At 43.6% G+C, this 19264-nt stretch overlaps 1 protein-coding gene and 1 long non-coding RNA gene across 20 annotated transcripts in view; one reads left to right on the forward strand and one right to left on the reverse strand.

The window, feature by feature from the left end:
- Positions 1-19264, reverse strand: part of LOC110490351 (scm-like with four MBT domains protein 2) — a 96979-nt gene that overhangs the window by 65255 nt on the left and 12460 nt on the right. The window lies entirely within an intron of this gene.
- LOC149978124 (uncharacterized) lies at positions 14355-19189 on the forward strand. 12 transcript variants are annotated; one of them, XR_016486789.1, is made up of 4 exons: positions 14355-17173; positions 17509-17802; positions 17928-18053; positions 18180-19189. It is a non-coding gene; the product is annotated as an uncharacterized LOC149978124 (long non-coding RNA). The 12 variants fall into 12 exon arrangements; XR_016486796.1 differs by adding an exon at positions 17346-17471 and having other exon boundaries at positions 14355-16806; positions 17682-17802; positions 17928-19189; XR_016486794.1 differs by having other exon boundaries at positions 14355-15782; positions 16117-17173; positions 17928-19189.

Here is a 19264-nt window from a genome sequence, read left to right on the forward strand (position 1 = left end):
TTCAAGGCTTTACCGCACAACGCTTCCTGGTGTATGATACAATGATAAGCTGTCAGCTCACCTGTCGCGTTTTCCTCTTGCATCTTTTCCCGTATCTTCGCCACCAGTCCGCTCCTGTGTCCACACATCGCAGGTGCTCCGTCGGTTGTCAAACCCACGAGTTTTTCCCAAGGCAGCTCCATCTCATTTACACATCTTGACACCTCTTCATACAAATCATGCCCCGTAGTTGTGCCATGCATAGGACGTAAAGCCAAAAACTCCTCTGTCACGCTTAGGTTGGAGTCCACTCCGCGGATGAAAATTGACAACTGGGCAATGTCAGAAATGTCGGTGCTCTCATCCACAGCTAAGGAATATGCAATAAAATCTTTTCCCTTTTTCACAAGCTGCTCTTTTAGATTGATGGACAACTGGTCTACTCTCTCGGCAATGGTGTTTCTGCTCAGACTCACATTTAAAAAGAGTTGCCTTTTTTCTGGGCAAACTTCGTCACAAACTTTAATCATGCAGTTTTTGATGAAATCCCCCTCCGTAAATGGCCGGGCTGATTTAGCGATCTCTTCTGCCAAAATAAAACTGGCCTTTTGTAGCCTTTGTTCCATGTCCATATTCTTGTTTTTGTCCGCGTGTTTCGTTTCATAATGTCGTCTCAGATTATACTCTTTCAGTACCGCCACACTTTCTCCACACAGAAGACACACAGGTTTTCCAGCTACCTTCGTGAACATATACTCCGACTCCCACCTTGTTTGAAACCCCCGGTTCTCAGTATCCACCTTCCGTTTTGCCATTTTTGATGGGTATCTGAAAGTTAATTTTACTGTGATGCTGACGACTGCTGTGCCAATAAATATTGAAATGAAGCAGCCTACTGCTCGGTGCGTCACCTTTGCATTGTGGGAAATGTAGTATTGGTGCGTGTAAAAGATCTGCGGGCTGCCGGCTTGCTGCGGGCCGGTTCTAATAATAAATCAAGATCATCCCAGGGGCCGTAAAAAACCTTCTTGCGGGCCGGATGTGGCCCGCGGGCCTTGACTCTGACATATGTGTACTAGGAGGTCAGGTAAGGTCCAGCTACAGGTGTTGTATTATACTAGGAGGTCAGGTAAAGTCCAGCGACAGCTGTTGTATTATACTAGGAGGCCAGGTAACGTCCACCGACAGCTGTTGTATTGTACGGGGAGATCAGGTAAAGTCCAGCTACAGGTGTTGTATTATACTAGGAGGTCAGATAAAGTCCAGCTACAGGTGTTGCACTTTACAAGGAGGTCAGGTAAAGTCCAGCTACAGGTGTTGTATTATACTAGGAGGTCAGGTAAAGTCCAGCTACAGGTGTTGTATTATACCAGGAGGTCAGATAAAGTCCAGCTACAGGTGTTGTATTATACTAGGAGGTCAGGTAAAGTCCAGCGACAGGTGTTGTATTATACTAGGAGGCCAGGTAACGTCCACCGACAGCTGTTGTATTGTAAGGGGAGATCAGGTAAAGTCCAGCTACAGGTGTTGTATTATACTAGGAGGTCAGATAAAGTCCAGCTACAGGTGTTGCACTTTACAAGGAGGTCAGGTAAATTCCAGCTACAGGTGTTGTATGATACGAGGAGGTCAGGTAAAGTCCAGCTACAGGTGTTGTATTGTACGAGGAGGTCAGGCAAAGTCCAGCTACAGGTGTTGTATTATACTAGGAGGTCAGGTAAAGTCCAGCTACAGGTGTTGTATTATACTAGGAGGTCAGGTAAAGTCCAGCTACAGGTGTTGTATTATACTAGGAGGTCAGATAAAGTCCAGCTACAGGTGTTGTATTATACTAGGAGGTCAGGTAAAGTCCAGCGACAGGTGTTGTATTATACTAGGAGGCCAGGTAACGTCCACCGACAGCTGTTGTATTGTAAGGGGAGATCAGGTAAAGTCCAGCTACAGGTGTTGTATTATACTAGGAGGCGAGGTAAAGTCCAGCTACAGGTGTTGTATTATACTAGGAGGTTAGGTAAAGTCCAGCTACAGGTGTTGTATTATACTAGGAGGTTAGGTAAAGTCCAGCTACAGGTGTTGTATTATACTAGGAGGCGAGGTAAAGTCCAGCTACAGGTGTTGTATTATACTAGGAGGTTAGGTAAAGTCCAGCGACAGGCTTTGTATTATACTAGGAGGTTAGGTAAAGTCCAGCTACAGGTGTTGTATTATACTAGAAGGTTGGGTAAGTCCAATACAGATGCTTTACTATACTAGGAGGCCAGGTAAAGTCCACTACAGGTGTTGTATTATACTAGGAGGCGAGGTAAAGCCCAGCTACAGGTGTTGTATTATACTAGGAGGTCAAGTAAAGTCCAGCTACAGGTGTTGTATTATACTAGGAGGTCAGGTAAAGTCCAGCTACAGGTGTTGTATTATACTAAGAGGTCAGGTAATGTCCAGCTACAGATGTTGTATTAAATTAGGAGGTCAGATAAAGTCCAGCTACAGGTGTTGTATTATACTAGGAGGTCGGGTAAGTCCAATACAGATGCTTTACTATACTAGGAGGCCAGGTAAAGTCCACTACAGGTGTTGTATTATACTAGGAGGTAAGGTAAAACCAGCTATAGGTGTTGTATTATACTAGGAGGTCAAGTAAAGTCCAGCTACAGGTGTTGTATTATACTAGGAGGTCAGGTAAGGTCCAGCTACAGGTGTTGTATTATACTAGGAGGTCAGGTAAAGTCCAGCTACAGGTGTTGTATTATACTAGGAGGTCAGATAAAGTCCAGCTACAGGTGTTGTATTATACTAGGAGGACAAGTAACGTCCAGCTACATGTGTTGCATTATACTAGGAGGTCAGGTAAAGTCCAGCTACAGGTGTTGTATTATACTAGGAGGTCAGGTAAAGTCCAGCTACAGGTGTTGTATTATACTAGGAGGCGAGGTAAAGTCCAGCTACAGGTGTTGTATTATACTAGGAGGTCAGGTAAAGTCCAACTACAGGTGTTGTATTATACTAGGAGGCGAGGCAAAGTCCAGCTACAGGTGTTGTATTATACTAGGAGGTCAGGTAAAATCCAGCTACAGGTGTTGTATTATACTAGGAGGTTAGGTAAAGTCCAGCTACAGGTGTTGTATTATACTAGGAGGTCAGGTAAAGCCCAGCTACAGGTGTTGTATTATACTAGGAGGCGAGGTAAAGCCCAGCTACAGGTGTTGTGTTATACTAGGAGGTCAGGTAAAGTCCAACTACAGGTGTTGTATTATACTAGGAGGCGAGGTAAAGTCCAGCTACAGGTGTTGTATTATACTAGGAGGTTAGGTAAAGTCCAGCGACAGGCTTTGTATTATACTAGGAGGTTAGGTAAATCCCAGCGACAGGTGTTGTATTATACTAGGAGGTCAAGGAAAGTCCAGCTACAGGTGTTGTATTATACTAGGAGGTCAGGTAAAGTCCACTACAGGTGTTGTATTATACTAGGAGGACAAGTAACGTCCAGCTACATGTGTTGCATTATACTAGGAGGTCAGGTAAAGTCCACTACAGGTGTTGTATTATACTAGGAGGTCAGCTAAAGTCCAGCTATAGGTGTTGTATTATACTAGAGGCCAGGTAAATTCCAGCTACATGTGTTGTATTATACTAGGAGGTCAGGTAAAGTCCAGCGACAGGTGTTGTATGGTACTAGGGGTCAGGTAAAGCCCAGCTACAGGTGTTGTATTATACTAGGAGGTCAGGTAAAGCCCAGCTACAGGTGTTGTATTATACTAGGAGGTCAAATAAAGTCCAGCTACAGGTGTTGTATTGTACGAGGAGGTCAGGTAAAGTCCAGCTACAGGTGTTGTATTATACTAGGAGGCGAGATAAAGCCCAGCTACAGGTGTTGTATTATACTAGGAGGTCAGGTAAAGTCCAGCTACAGGTGTTGTATTATACTAGGAGGCGAGGTAAAGTCCAGCTACAGGTGTTGTATTATACTAGGAGGTCAGGTAAAGTCCAACTACAGGTGTTGTATTATACTAGGAGGCGAGGCAAAGTCCAGCTACAGGTGTTGTATTATACTAGGAGGTCAGGTAAAATCCAGCTACAGGTGTTGTATTATACTAGGAGGTTAGGTAAAGTCCAGCTACAGGTGTTGTATTATACTAGGAGGTCAGGTAAAGCCCAGCTACAGGTGTTGTATTATACTAGGAGGCGAGGTAAAGCCCAGCTACAGGTGTTGTGTTATACTAGGAGGTCAGGTAAAGTCCAACTACAGGTGTTGTATTATACTAGGAGGCGAGGTAAAGTCCAGCTACAGGTGTTGTATTATACTAGGAGGTTAGGTAAAGTCCAGCGACAGGCTTTGTATTATACTAGGAGGTTAGGTAAATCCCAGCGACAGGTGTTGTATTATACTAGGAGGTCAAGGAAAGTCCAGCTACAGGTGTTGTATTATACTAGGAGGTCAGGTAAAGTCCACTACAGGTGTTGTATTATACTAGGAGGACAAGTAACGTCCAGCTACATGTGTTGCATTATACTAGGAGGTCAGGTAAAGTCCACTACAGGTGTTGTATTATACTAGGAGGTCAGCTAAAGTCCAGCTATAGGTGTTGTATTATACTAGAGGCCAGGTAAATTCCAGCTACATGTGTTGTATTATACTAGGAGGTCAGGTAAAGTCCAGCGACAGGTGTTGTATGGTACTAGGGGTCAGGTAAAGCCCAGCTACAGGTGTTGTATTATACAAGGAGGTCAGGTAAAGCCCAGCTACAGGTGTTGTATTATACTAGGAGGTCAAATAAAGTCCAGCTACAGGTGTTGTATTGTACGAGGAGGTCAGGTAAAGTCCAGCTACAGGTGTTGTATTATACTAGGAGGCGAGATAAAGCCCAGCTACAGGTGTTGTATTATACTAGGAGGTCAGGTAAAGTCCAGCTACAGGTGTTGTATTATACTAGGAGGCGAGGTAAAGTCCAGCTACAGGTGTTGTATTATACTAGGAGGTCAGGTAAAGTCCAACTACAGGTGTTGTATTATACTAGGAGGCGAGGCAAAGTCCAGCTACAGGTGTTGTATTATACTAGGAGGTCAGGTAAAATCCAGCTACAGGTGTTGTATTATACTAGGAGGTTAGGTAAAGTCCAGCTACAGGTGTTGTATTATACTAGGAGGTCAGGTAAAGCCCAGCTACAGGTGTTGTATTATAATAGGAGGCGAGGTAAAGCCCAGCTACAGGTGTTGTGTTATACTAGGAGGTCAGGTAAAGTCCAACTACAGGTGTTGTATTATACTAGGAGGCGAGGTAAAGTCCAGCTACAGGTGTTGTATTATACTAGGAGGTTAGGTAAAGTCCAGCGACAGGCTTTGTATTATACTAGGAGGTTAGGTAAATCCCAGCGACAGGTGTTGTATTATACTAGGAGGTCAAGGAAAGTCCAGCTACAGGTGTTGTATTATACTAGGAGGTCAGGTAAAGTCCACTACAGGTGTTGTATTATACTAGGAGGACAAGTAACGTCCAGCTACATGTGTTGCATTATACTAGGAGGTCAGGTAAAGTCCACTACAGGTGTTGTATTATACTAGGAGGTCAGCTAAAGTCCAGCTATAGGTGTTGTATTATACTAGAGGCCAGGTAAATTCCAGCTACATGTGTTGTATTATACTAGGAGGTCAGTTAAAGTCCAGCGACAGGTGTTGTATGGTACTAGGGGTCAGGTAAAGCCCAGCTACAGGTGTTGTATTATACTAGGAGGTCAGGTAAAGCCCAGCTACAGGTGTTGTATTATACTAGGAGGTCAAATAAAGTCCAGCTACAGGTGTTGTATTGTACGAGGAGGTCAGGTAAAGCCCAGCTACAGGTGTTGTATTATACTAGGAGGCGAGATAAAGCCCAGCTACAGGTGTTGTATTATACTAGGAGGTCAGGTAAAGTCCGCGACAGGTGTTGTATTATACTAGGAGGTCAAGTAAAGTCCAGCTACAGGTGTTGTATTATACTAGGAGGTAAGGTAAAGTCCAGCTACAGGTGTTGTATTATACTAAGAGGTGAGGTAAAGTCCAGCTACAGGTGTTGGGTTATACTAGGAGGTTAGGTAAAGTCCAGCTACAGGTGTTGTATTATACTAGGAGGTTGGGTAATTCCAATACAGATGCTATACTATACTTGGAGGCCAGGTAAAGTCCACTACAGGTGTTGTATTATACTAGGAGGCGAGGTAAAGCCCAGCTACAGGTGTTGTATTATACTAGGAGGTCAGGTAAAATCCAGCTACAGGTGTTGTATTATACTAAGAGATCAGGTAAAGTCCAGCTACAGGTGTTGTATTATACTAGGAGGTCGGGTAAGTCCAATACAGATGCTTTACTATACTAGGAGGCCAGGTAAAGTCCACTACAGGTGTTGTATTATACTAGGAGGTAAGGTAAAGTCCAGCTATAGGTGTTGTATTATACTAGGAGGTCAAGTAAAGTCCAGCTACAGGTGTTGTATTATACTAGGAGGTCAGGTAAAGTCCAGCTACAGGTGTTGTATTATACTAGGAGGTCAGGTAAAGTCCAGCGACAGGTGTTGTATTATACTAGGAGGCCAGGTAACGTCCACCGACAGCTGTTGTATTGTACTAGGAGGTCAGGTAAAGTCCAGCTACAGGTGTTGTATTATACTAGGAGGTCAGATAAAGTCCAGCTACAGGTGTTGCACTTTACAAGGAGGTCAGGTAAAGTCCAGCTACAGGTGTTGTATTATACTAGGAGGTCAGGTAAAGTCCAGCTACAGGTGTTGTATTATACTAGGAGGTCAGATAAAGTCCAGCTACAGGTGTTGTATTATACTAGGAGGTCAGGTAAAGTCCAGCGACAGGTGTTGTATTATACTAGGAGGCCAGGTAACGTCCACCGACAGCTGTTGTATTGTAAGGGGAGATCAGGTAAAGTCCAGCTACAGGTGTTGTATTATACTAGGAGGTCAGATAAAGTCCAGCTACAGGTGTTGCACTTTACAAGGAGGTCAGGTAAATTCCAGCTACAGGTGTTGTATGATACGAGGAGGTCAGGTAAAGTCCAGCTACAGGTGTTGTATTGTACGAGGAGGTCAGGCAAAGTCCAGCTACAGGTGTTGTATTATACTAGGAGGTCAGGTAAAGTCCAGCTACAGGTGTTGTATTATACTAGGAGGTCAGGTAAAGTCCAGCTACAGGTGTTGTATTATACTAGGAGGTCAGGTAAAGTCCAGCTACAGGTGTTGTATTATACTAGGAGGCGAGGTAAAGTCCAGCTACAGGTGTTGTATTATACTAGGAGGTTAGGTAAAGTCCAGCTACAGGTGTTGTATTATACTAGGGGGTTAGGTAAAGTCCAGCTACAGGTGTTGTATTATACTAGGAGGTCAGGTAAAGCCCAGCTACAGGTGTTGTATTATACTAGGAGGTGAGGTAAAGCCCAGCTACAGGTGTTGTGTTATACTAGGAGGTCAGGTAAAGTCCAGCTACAGGTGTTGTATTATACTAGGAGGTTAGGTAAATCCCAGCGACAGGTGTTGTATTATACTAGGAGGTCAAGGAAAGTCCAGCTACAGGTGTTGTATTATACTAGGAGGTCAGATAAAGTCCAGCTACAGGTGTTGTATTATACTAGGAGGTCAGGTAAAGTCCAGCTACAGGTGTTGTATTATACTAGGAGGTCAGGTAAAGTCCAGCGACAGGTGTTGTATTATACTAGGAGGCCAGGTAACGTCCACCGACAGCTGTTGTATTGTACTAGGAGGTCAGGTAAAGTCCAGCTACAGGTGTTGTATTATACTAGGAGGTAAGATAAAGTCCAGCTACAGGTGTTGTATTATACTAGGAGGTCAGGTAAAGTCCAGCTACAGGTGTTGCACTTTACAAGGAGGTCAGGTAAAGTCCAGCTACAGGTGTTGTATTATACTAGGAGGTCAGGTAAAGTCCAGCTACAGGTGTTGTATTATTCTAGGAGGTCAGATAAAGTCCAGCTACAGGTGTTGTATTATACTAGGAGGTCAGGTAAAGTCCAGCGACAGGTGTTGTATTATACTAGGAGGCCAGGTAACGTCCACCGACAGCTGTTGTATTGTAAGGGGAGATCAGGTAAAGTCCAGCTACAGGTGTTGTATTATACTAGGAGGTCAGATAAAGTCCAGCTACAGGTGTTGCACTTTACAAGGAGGTCAGGTAAATTCCAGCTACAGGTGTTGTATGATACGAGGAGGTCAGGTAAAGTCCAGCTACAGGTGTTGTATTGTACGAGGAGGTCAGGCAAAGTCCAGCTACAGGTGTTGTATTATACTAGGAGGTCAGGTAAAGTCCAGCTACAGGTGTTGTATTATACTAGGAGGTCAGGTAAAGTCCAGCTACAGGTGTTGTATTATACTAGGAGGTCAGGTAAAGTCCAGCTACAGGTGTTGTATTATACTAGGAGGCGAGGTAAAGTCCAGCTACAGGTGTTGTATTATACTAGGAGGTTAGGTAAAGTCCAGCTACAGGTGTTGTATTATACTAGGGGGTTAGGTAAAGTCCAGCTACAGGTGTATTATACTAGGAGGTCAGGTAAAGCCCAGCTACAGGTGTTGTATTATACTAGGAGGCGAGGTAAAGCCCAGCTACAGGTGTTGTGTTATACTAGGAGGTCAGGTAAAGTCCAGCTACAGGTGTTGTATTATACTAGGAGGTTAGGTAAATCCCAGCGACAGGTGTTGTATTATACTAGGAGGTCAAGGAAAGTCCAGCTACAGGTGTTGTATTATACTAGGAGGTCAGGTAAAGTCCAGCTACAGGTGTTGTATTATACTAGGAGGTCAGGTAAAGTCCAGCTACAGGTGTTGTATTATACTAGGAGGTCAGGTAAAGTCCAGCGACAGGTGTTGTATTATACTAGGAGGCCAGGTAACGTCCACCGACAGCTGTTGTATTGTACTAGGAGGTCAGGTAAAGTCCAGCTACAGGTGTTGTATTATACTAGGAGGTAAGATAAAGTCCAGCTACAGGTGTTGCACTTTACAAGGAGGTCAGGTAAAGTCCAGCTACAGGTGTTGTATTATACTAGGAGGTCAGGTAAAGTCCAGCTACAGGTGTTGTATTATACTAGGAGGTCAGATAAAGTCCAGCTACAGGTGTTGTATTATACTAGGAGGTCAGGTAAAGTCCAGCGACAGGTGTTGTATTATACTAGGAGGCCAGGTAACGTCCACCGACAGCTGTTGTATTGTAAGGGGAGATCAGGTAAAGTCCAGCTACAGGTGTTGTATTATACTAGGAGGTCAGATAAAGTCCAGCTACAGGTGTTGCACTTTACAAGGAGGTCAGGTAAATTCCAGCTACAGGTGTTGTATGATACGAGGAGGTCAGGTAAAGTCCAGCTACAGGTGTTGTATTGTACGAGGAGGTCAGGCAAAGTCCAGCTACAGGTGTTGTATTATACTAGGAGGTCAGGTAAAGTCCAGCTACAGGTGTTGTATTATACTAGGAGGTCAGGTAAAGTCCAGCTACAGGTGTTGTATTATACTAGGAGGTCAGGTAAAGTCCAGCTACAGGTGTTGTATTATACTAGGAGGTCAAGTAAAGTCCAGCTACAGGTGTTGTATTATACTAGGAGGTAAGGTAAAGTCCAGCTACAGGTGTTGTATTATACTAAGAGGCGAGGTAAAGTCCAGCTACAGGTGTTGTGTTATACTAGGAGGTTAGGTAAAGTCCAGCTACAGGTGTTGTATTATACTAGGAGGTTGGGTAAGTCCAATACAGATGCTATACTATACTAGGAGGCCAGGTAAAGTCCACTACAGGTGTTGTATTATACTAGGAGGTAAGGTAAAGTCCAGCTATAGGTGTTGTATTATACTAGGAGGTCAAGTAAAGTCCAGCTACAGGTGTTGTATTATACTAGGAGGTCAGGTAAAGTCCAGCTACAGGTGTTGTATTATACTTGGAGGTCAGGTAAAGTCCAGCGACAGGTGTTGTATTATACTAGGAGGCCAGGTAACGTCCACCGACAGCTGTTGTATTGTACTAGGAGGTCAGGTAAAGTCCAGCTACAGGTGTTGTATTATACTAGGAGGTCAGATAAAGTCCAGCTACAGGTGTTGTATTATACTAGGAGGTCAGGTAAAGTCCAGCTACAGGTGTTGCACTTTACAAGGAGGTCAGGTAAATTCCAGCTACAGGTGTTGTATTATACTAGGAGGTCAGATAAAGTCCAGCTCAAGGTGTTGTATTATACTAGGAGGTCAGATAAAGTCCAGCTACAGGTGTTGCACTTTACAAGGAGGTCAGGTAAATTCCAGCTACAGGTGTTGTATGATACGAGGAGGTCAGGTAAAGTCCAGCTACAGGTGTTGTATTGTACGAGGAGGTCAGGCAAAGTCCAGCTACAGGTGTTGTATTATACTAGGAGGTCAGGTAAAGTCCAGCTACAGGTGTTGTATTATACTAGGAGGTCAGGTAAAGTCCAGCTACAGGTGTTGTATTATACTAGGAGGTCAGGTAAAGTCCAGCTACAGGTGTTGTATTATACTAGGAGGCGAGGTAAAGTCCAGCTACAGGTGTTGTATTATACTAGGAGGTTAGGTAAAGTCCAGCTACAGGTGTTGTATTATACTAGGGGGTTAGGTAAAGTCCAGCTACAGGTGTTGTATTATACTAGGAGGTCAGGTAAAGCCCAGCTACAGGTGTTGTATTATACTAGGAGGCGAGGTAAAGCCCAGCTACAGGTGTTGTGTTATACTAGGAGGTCAGGTAAAGTCCAGCTACAGGTGTTGTATTATACTAGGAGGTTAGGTAAATCCCAGCGACAGGTGTTGTATTATACTAGGAGGTCAAGGAAAGTCCAGCTACAGGTGTTGTATTATACTAGGAGGTCAGGTAAAGTCCAGCTACAGGTGTTGTATTATACTAGGAGGTCAGGTAAAGTCCAGCTACAGGTGTTGTATTATACTAGGAGGTCAGGTAAAGTCCAGCGACAGGTGTTGTATTATACTAGGAGTCCAGGTAACGTCCACCGACAGCTGTTGTATTGTACTAGGAGGTCAGGTAAAGTCCAGCTACAGGTGTTGTATTATACTAGGAGGTAAGATAAAGTCCAGCTACAGGTGTTGTGTTATACTAGGAGGTCAGGTAAAGTCCAGCTACAGGTGTTGCACTTTACAAGGAGGTCAGGTAAAGTCACGCTACAGGTGTTGTATTATACTAGGAGGTCAGGTAAAGTCCAGCTACAGGTGTTGTATTATTCTAGGAGGTCAGATAAAGTCCAGCTACAGGTGTTGTATTATACTAGGAGGTCAGGTAAAGTCCAGCGACAGGTGTTGTATTATACTAGGAGGCCAGGTAACGTCCACCGACAGCTGTTGTATTGTAAGGGGAGATCAGGTAAAGTCCAGCTACAGGTGTTGTATTATACTAGGAGGTCAGATAAAGTCCAGCTACAGGTGTTGCACTTTACAAGGAGGTCAGGTAAATTCCAGCTACAGGTGTTGTATGATACGAGGAGGTCAGGTAAAGTCCAGCTACAGGTGTTGTATTGTACGAGGAGGTCAGGCAAAGTCCAGCTACAGGTGTTGTATTATACTAGGAGGTCAGGTAAAGTCCAGCTACAGGTGTTGTATTATACTAGGAGGTCAGGTAAAGTCCAGCTACAGGTGTTGTATTATACTAGGAGGTCAGGTAAAGTCCAGCTACAGGTGTTGTATTATACTAGGAGGCGAGGTAAAGTCCAGCTACAGGTGTTGTATTATACTAGGAGGTTAGGTAAAGTCCAGCTACAGGTGTTGTATTATACTAGGGGGTTAGGTAAAGTCCAGCTACAGGTGTTGTATTATACTAGGAGGTCAGGTAAAGCCCAGCTACAGGTGTTGTATTATACTAGGAGGCGAGGTAAAGCCCAGCTACAGGTGTTGTGTTACACTAGGAGGTCAGGTAAAGTCCAGCTACAGGTGTTGTATTATACTAGGAGGTTAGGTAAATCCCAGCGACAGGTGTTGTATTATACTAGGAGGTCAAGGAAAGTCCAGCTACAGGTGTTGTATTATACTAGGAGGTCAGGTAAAGTCCAGCTACAGGTGTTGTATTATACTAGGAGGTCAGGTAAAGTCCAGCTACAGGTGTTGTATTATACTAGGAGGTCAGGTAAAGTCCAGCGACAGGTGTTGTATTATACTAGGAGGCCAGGTAACGTCCACCGACAGCTGTTGTATTGTACTAGGAGGTCAGGTAAAGTCCAGCTACAGGTGTTGTATTATACTAGGAGGTAAGATAAAGTCCAGCTACAGGTGTTGCACTTTACAAGGAGGTCAGGTAATGTCCAGCTACAGGTGTTGTATTATACTAGGAGGTCAGGTAAAGTCCAGCTACAGGTGTTGTATTATACTAGGAGGTCAGATAAAGTCCAGCTACAGGTGTTGTATTATACTAGGAGGTCAGGTAAAGTCCAGCGACAGGTGTTGTATTATACTAGGAGGCCAGGTAACGTCCACCGACAGCTGTTGTATTGTAAGGGGAGATCAGGTAAAGTCCAGCTACAGGTGTTGTATTATACTAGGAGGTCAGATAAAGTCCAGCTACAGGTGTTGCACTTTACAAGGAGGTCAGGTAAATTCCAGCTACAGGTGTTGTATGATACGAGGAGGTCAGGTAAAGTCCAGCTACAGGTGTTGTATTGTACGAGGAGGTCAGGCAAAGTCCAGCTACAGGTGTTGTATTATACTAGGAGGTCAGGTAAAGTCCAGCTACAGGTGTTGTATTATACTAGGAGGTCAGGTAAAGTCCAGCTACAGGTGTTGTATTATACTAGGAGGTCAGGTAAAGTCCAGCGACAGGTGTTGTATTATACTAGGAGGTCAAGTAAAGTCCAGCTACAGGTGTTGTATTATACTAGGAGGCGAGGTAAAGTCCAGCTACAGGTGTTGTATTATACTAGGAGGTTAGGTAAAGTCCAGCTACAGGTGTTGTATTATACTAGGAGGTCAGATAAAGTCCAGCTACAGGTGTTGTATTATACTAGGAGGTCAGGTAAAGTCCAGCGACAGGTGTTGTATTATACTAGGAGGCCAGGTAAATCCCAGCGACAGGTGTTGTATTATACTAGGAGGTCAAGGAAAGTCCAGCTACAGGTGTTGTATTATACTAGGAGGTCAGGTAAAGTCCACTACAGGTGTTGTATTATACTAGGAGGACAAGTAAAGTCCAGCTACATGTGTTGCATTATACTAGGAGGCGAGATAAAGCCCAGCTACAGGTGTTGTGTTATACTAGGAGGTCAGGTAAAGTCCAGCTACAGGTGTTGTATTATACTAGGAGGCGAGGTAAAGTCCAGCTACAGGTGTTGTATTATACTAGGAGGTTAGGTAAATCCCAGCGACGGGTGTTGTATTATACTAGGAGGTCAAGGAAAGTCCAGCTACAGGTGTTGTATTATACTAGGAGGTCAGGTAAAGTCCACTACAGGTGTTGTATTATACTAGGAGGTCAGGTAAATTCCAGCTACAGGTGTTGTATGATACGAGGAGGTCAGGTAAAGTCCAGCTACAGGTGTTGTATTGTACGAGGAGGTCAGGCAAAGTCCAGCTACAGGTGTTGTATTATACTAGGAGGTCAGGTAAAGTACAGCTACAGGTGTTGTATTATACTAGGAGGTCAGGTAAAGTCCAGCTACAGGTGTTGTATTATACTAGGAGGTCAGGTAAAGTCCAGCTACAGGTGTTGTATTATACTAGGAGGCGAGGTAAAGTCCAGCTACAGGTGTTGTATTATACTAGGAGGTTAGGTAAAGTCCAGCTACAGGTGTTGTATTATACTAGGAGGTTAGGTAAAGTCCAGCTACAGGTGTTGTATTATACTAGGAGGTCAGGTAAAGCCCAGCTACAGGTGTTGTATTATACTAGGAGGCGAGGTAAAGCCCAGCTACAGGTGTTGTGTTATACTAGGAGGTCAGGTAAAGTCCAGCTACAGGTGTTGTATTATACTAGGAGGCGAGGTAAAGTCCAGCTACAGGTGTTGTATTACACTAGGAGGTTAGGTAAATCCCAGCGACAGGTGTTGTATTATACTAGGAGGTCAAGGAAAGTCCAGCTACAGGTGTCGTATTATACTAGGAGGTCAGGTAAAGTCCAGCTACAGGTGTTGTATTATACTAGGAGGTCAGGTAAAGTCCAGCTACAGGTGTTGTATTATACTAGGAGGCGAGGTAAAGTCCAGCTACAGGTGTTGTATTATACTAGGAGGTTAGGTAAAGTCCAGCTACAGGTGTTGTATTATACTAGGAGGTCAAGGAAAGTCCAGCTACAGGTGTTGTATTATACTAGGAGGTCAGGTAAAGTCCACTACAGGTGTTGTATTATACTAGGAGGACAAGTAAAGTCCAGCTACATGTGTTGCATTATACTAGGAGGTCAGGTAAAGTCCCGCTACAGGTGTTGTATTATACTAGGAGGTCAGCTAAAGTCCAGCTATAGGTGTTGTATTATACTAGAGGCCAGGTAAATTCCAGCTACATGTGTTGTATTATACTAGGAGGTCAGGTAAAGTCCAGCGACAGGTGTTGTATGGTACTAGGGGGTCAGGTAAAGCCCAGCTACAGGTGTTGTATTATACTAGGAGGTCAGGTAAAGCCCAGCTACAGGTGTTGTATTATACTAGGAGGTCAAGTAAAGTCCAGCAACAGGTGTTGTATTATACTAGGAGGCCAGGTAAAGTCCAGCTACAGGTGTTGTATTATACTAGGAGGTCAGGTAAAGCCCAGCTACAGGTGTTGTATTATACTAGGAGGCGAGGTAAAGCCCAGCTACAGGAGTTGTATTATACTAGGAGGTCAGGTAAAGTACAGCTACAGGTGTTGTATTAAACTAGGAGGCCAGGTAAAGTTCAGTTACAGGTGTTGTATTATACTAGGAGGTCAGGTAAAATCCAGCTACAGGTGTTGTATTATACTAGGAGGTCAGGTAAAGTCTAGCGACAGGTGTTGTATGGTACGAGGAGGTCAGGTAAAGTTCAGTTACAGGTGTTGTATTGTACGAGGAAGTCAGGTAAAGTCCAGCTACAGATGTTGTATTATACTAGGAGGTCAGGTAAAGTCCAGCTATAGGTGTTTTATTATACTAGGAGCTCTGGTAAAGTCCAGCGACAGGTCTTGTATTATACTAGGAGGTCAGGAAAAGTCCACTACAGGTGTTGTATTATACTATGAGTTCAGGTAAAGTCCACTACAGGTGTTGTATTATACTAGGAGGTCAGAAAAAGTCCACTACAGGTGTTGTATTATACTAGGAGTTCAGGTAAAGTCCACTACAGGTGTTGTATTATACTCGGAGGTCAGGTAAAGTCCACTACAGGTGTTGTATTATACTAGGACGTCAGGTAAAGTCCACTACAGGTGTTGTATTATACTAGGAGGTCAGGTAAAGTCCAGCTACAGGTGTTGTATTATAATAGGAGGTCAGGTAAAATCCAGCTACAGGTGTTGTATTATACTAGGAGGTCAGGTAAAGTACAGCTACAGGTGTTGTATTAAACTAGGAGGCCAGGTAAAGTTCAGTTACAGGTGTTGTATTATACTAGGAGGTCAGGTAAAATCCAGCTACAGGTGTTGTATTATACTAGGAGGTCAGGTAAAGTCTAGCGACAGGTGTTGTATGGTACGAGGAGGTCAGGTAAAGTTCAGTTACAGGTGTTGTATTGTACGAGGAAGTCAGGTAAAGTCCAGCTACAGGTGTTGTATTATACTAGGAGGTCAGGTAAAGTCCAGCTATAGGTGTTTTATTATACTAGGAGCTCTGGTAAAGTCCAGCGACAGGTGTTGTATTATACTAGGAGGTCAGGAAAAGTCCACTACAGGTGTTGTATTATACTATGAGTTCAGGTAAAGTCCACTACAGGTGTTGTATTATACTAGGAGGTCAGAAAAAGTCCACTACAGGTGTTGTATTATACTAGGAGGTCAGGTAAAGTCCAGCTACAGGTGTTGTATTATAATAGGAGGTCAGGTAAAATCCAGCTACAGGTGTTGTATTATACTAGGAGGTCAGGTAAAGTACAGCTACAGGTGTTGTATTAAACTAGGAGGCCAGGTAAAGTTCAGTTACAGGTGTTGTATTATACTAGGAGGTCAGGTAAAATCCAGCTACAGGTGTTGTATTATACTAGGAGGTCAGGTAAAGTCTAGCGACAGGTGTTGTATGGTACGAGGAGGTCAGGTAAAGTTCAGTTACAGGTGTTGTATTGTACGAGGAAGTCAGGTAAAGTCCAGCTACAGGTGTTGTATTATACTAGGAGGTCAGGTAAAGTCCAGCTATAGGTGTTTTATTATACTAGGAGCTCTGGTAAAGTCCAGCGACAGGTGTTGTATTATACTAGGAGGTCAGGAAAAGTCCACTACAGGTGTTGTATTATACTATGAGTTCAGGTAAAGTCCACTACAGGTGTTGTATTATACTAGGAGGTCAGAAAAAGTCCACTACAGGTGTTGTATTATACTAGGAGGTCAGGTAAAGTCCAGCTACAGGTGTTGTATTATACTAGGAGGTTAGGTAAAGTCCAGCTACAGGTGTAGTATTATACCAGGAGGTCAGGTAAAGTCCAATACAGGTGTTGAAATATACTAGGAGGTCAGATAAAGTACAACTACGGGTGTTGTATTATACTAGGAGGTCAGGTAAAGTCCACTACAGGTGTTGTATTATACCAGGAGGTCAGGTAAAGTCCAGCGACAGGTGTTGTATTATACTAGGAGGTCAGAAAAAGTCCACTACAGGTGTTGTATTATACTAGGAGGTCAGGTAAAGTCCACTACAGGTGTTGTATGGTACGAGGAGGTCAGGTAAAGTTCAGTTACAGGTGTTGTATTGTACGAGGAAGTCAGGTAAAGTCCAGCTACAGGTGTTGTATTATACTAGGAGGTCAGGTAAAGTCCAGCTATAGGTGTTTTATTATACTAGGAGCTCTGGTAAAGTCCACTACAGGTGTTGTATTATACTAGGAGGTCAGAAAAATTCCACTACAGGTGTTGTATTATACTAGGAGTTCAGGTAAAGTCCACTACAGGTGTTGTATTATACTAGGAGGTCAGGTAAAGTCCACTACAGGTGTTGTATTATACTAGGAGGTCAGGTAAAGTCCAGCTACAGGTGTTGTATTATACTAGGAGGTCAGAAAAAGTCCACTACAGGTGTTGTATTATACTAGGAGTTCAGGTAAAGTCCACTACAGGTGTTGTATTATACTAGGAGGTCAGGTAAAGTCCACTACAGGTGTTGTATTATACTAGGAGGTCAGGTAAAGTCCAGCTACAGGTGTTGTATTATACTAGGAGGTCAGGTAAAATCCAGCTACAGGTGTTGTATTATACTATGAGGTCAGGTAAAGTACAGCTACAGGTGTTGTATTAAACTAGGAGGCCAGGTAAAGTCCAGCTACAGGTGTTGTATTATACTAGGAGGTCAGGTAAAGTCTAGCGACAGGTGTTGTATGGTACGCGGTGGTCAGGTAAAGTTCAGTTACAGGTGTTGTATTGTACGAGGAAGTCAGGTAAAGTCCAGCTACAGGCGTTGTATTATACTAGGAGGTCAGGTAAAGTCCAGCTAAAGGTGTTGTATTATACTAGGAGGTCAGGTAAAGTCCAGCTACAGGTGTTGTATTATACTAGGAGGTCAGGTAAAATCCAGCTACAGGTGTTGTATTATACTATGAGGTCAGGTAAAGTACAGCTACAGGTGTTGTATTAAACTAGGAGGCCAGGTAAAGTCCAGCTACAGGTGTTGTATTATACTAGGAGGTCAGGTAAAGTCTAGCGACAGGTGTTGTATGGTACGCGGTGGTCAGGTAAAGTTCAGTTACAGGTGTTGTATTGTACGAGGAAGTAAGGTAAAGTCCAGCTACAGGTGTTATATTATACTAGGAGGTCAGGTAAAGTCCACTACAGGTGTTGTATTATACTAGGAGGCCAGGTAAAGTCCAGCTACAGGTGTTGTATTATACTAGGAGGTCAGGTAAAGTCCAGCTACAGGTGTTGTATTATACTAGGAGGTCAGGTAAAGTCTAGCGACAGGTGTTGTATGGTACGCGGTGGTCAGGTAAAGTTCAGTTACAGGTGTTGTATTGTACGAGGAAGTCAGGTAAAGTCCAGCTACAGGCGTTGTATTATACTAGGAGGTCAGGTAAAGTCCAGCTAAAGGTGTTGTATTATACTAGGAGGCGAGGTAAAGCCCAGCTACAGGTGTTGTATTATACTAGGAGGTCAGGTAAAGTCCAGCGACAGGTGTTGTATTATACTAGGAGGTCAGGTAAAGTCTAGCGACAGGTGTTGTATGGTACGAGGAGGTCAGGTAAAGTTCAGTTACAGGTGTTGTATTGTACGAGGAAGTCAGGTAAAGTCCAGCTACAGGTGTTGTATTATACTAGGAGGCGAGGTGAAGCCCAGCTACAGGTGTTGTATTATACTAGGAGGTCAGGTAAAGTCCAGCGACAGGTGTTGTATGGTACAAGGAGGTCAGGTAAAGTCCAGCGACAAGTGTTGTATTATAATAGGTCAGGTAAAGTACAGCTACAGGTGTTGTATTATACTAGGAGGTCAGGTAAAGTCCACTACAGGTGTTGTATTATACTAGGAGGTCAAGTAAAGTCCAGCTACAGGTTTTGCATTATACTAGGAGGTCAGATAAGTCCTCTACAGGTGTTGTATTATACTAGGAGGTCAGGTAAAGTCCACTACGGGTGTTTTATTATACTAGGAGGTCTGGTAAGTCCAGCGACAGGTGTTGTATTAAACCAGGAGGTCAGGTAAAGTACAGCTACAGGTGTTGTATTATACTAACAGGCCAGATAAAGTCCACTACAGGTGTTGTATTAAACTAGGAGGTCAGGTAAAGTCCAGCTACAGGTGTTGTATGATACTAGGAGGTCAGGTAAAGTCCAGCTACAGGTGTTGTATGATACTAGGAGGTCAGGTAAAGTCCACTACAGGAGTTGTATTATACTAGGAGGTCAGGTAAAGTCCAGCTACAGGTGTTATATTATACTAGGAGGTCAGGTAAAGTCCACTACAGGTGTTGTATTATACTAGGAGGCCAGGTAAAGTCCAGCTACAGGTGTTGTATTATACTAGGAGGCCAGGTAAAGTCCAGCTACAGGTGTTATATGATACTAGGAGGTCAGGTAAAGTCCACTACAGGTGTTGTATTATACTAGGAGGTCAGGTAAAGTCCAGCTACAGGTGTTGTATTATACTAGGAGGTTAGGTAAAGTCCTGCTACAGGTGTTGTATTATACTAGGAGGTCAGGTAAAGTCCACTACAGGGGTTGTATTATACTAGGAGGTCAGG

The sequence above is a fragment of the Oncorhynchus mykiss genome, chromosome 15, assembly GCF_057628025.1.
Source record: "Oncorhynchus mykiss isolate SJ-2025 chromosome 15, ASM5762802v1, whole genome shotgun sequence".
Classification (NCBI taxonomy): Eukaryota; Metazoa; Chordata; class Actinopteri; order Salmoniformes; family Salmonidae; genus Oncorhynchus; species Oncorhynchus mykiss.